Below are 1,252 nucleotides of genomic sequence, written 5' to 3'. Positions count from 1 at the left end.
AATGCCTCCCCATATCTATCCTGATGTACCTGATGGATTATCTATGGCTAATGGCCCACCTTTCAGGGAGTTAGAGAAGGGCTTTGCCTGTACTGCCAGAATACTATTACTAGGGAGGGGGCAGGCAAGGACCAGGAGATACCTCTTCAAGAAGAGTTTTAGGCTAGAATTACCTCTACTTGTAATTCCTCCATCCCCACCCAATATTTATGGTCTAAAGATATGATAGATTCAAAAGAAAGTGGTTTCCCAGACCTCACTTTACCAGATTAGCCCCACCGTACCAAATACGATTTATATAAAAGATCATCACAAAGAGCTAATAATGAATAAATACATTTATCCAAGCAAAATAGCACACATACTTGGAGAAGTTCTACAGATTATAGTAAAACGGGAAATACACAGGAACAAAGGAGTTCTTCAGCTGAAATTTTAAAAAAGATCTCAGCTCAAATCAGGAGAGAGAATAATCTCACACAGGAAGGTCTTCTCTCAGCAATCTCTAGAATTACAGGCCCAGGAGTTGAGAAGAGCTGGTTTCTCCACGTCTGCCACTCAGAAAACAGTAGCCTGGCATTCAGTCTTTCTCAGTTGCTTTCCTAGATCTCTGAAGAATCTCAATAATTGAATTAAGTTAACTCAATAATTAACTGAATGAAGTTAACTCAATAATCTCAATAACTGAATCAAGTCCCTTGTTGCTGTTGGTTGTTGTTGTCTGTCCTTCTTTTGAAGAGGACCTTGACATCAGGGAGGTGATGCTATGACACGCAAGTGAATTGGATTTAAGTGAGGGAGGGCTGTGCAAAGTCACCTGCCTCACTTTCTCCTCCAGAGCCATCTGGGTCCTGTGGCAGAGATATAGATCAAGAGGACTGAAGGTGGCCCTGGATGCAGTGGGGGACCTTGGCCTTTTTAAGCTAAGGTCTTAAATCCAGTATGAAGGTGTCAGGCTCAGCTCTCAAAAGTCACATCAGAAGCCAAGAAAGCCTAAGGCAAAGCTGTGCCAGGCTTGGGTGAAATCTGAGTTACATTGACCTGATATGCATGCTTAAGTCACCCTCCATTCCTGGAATGAGCCCTCTTAACAATCCTCAGGTTTTGGTGGGGTTTTTCCTTCAAGGTGCAGCTCCAGTCCAGACTCCTCCATGAAACTTCCCTGATTTTTTCCCTTCCTCTCCTCACCAAGTTGGTAATAGTCTCTTCATCCTCAAATTGATTTGGTTTATTCCTCCAAAAGAATTCAAGT

The sequence above is a fragment of the Vombatus ursinus genome, unplaced genomic scaffold (genome assembly GCF_900497805.2).
Source record: "Vombatus ursinus unplaced genomic scaffold, bare-nosed wombat genome assembly UNPS02014789.1, whole genome shotgun sequence".
In the NCBI taxonomy this organism is placed as follows: Eukaryota; Metazoa; Chordata; class Mammalia; order Diprotodontia; family Vombatidae; genus Vombatus; species Vombatus ursinus.
Note: the sequence above shows the minus strand (reverse complement) of the source record.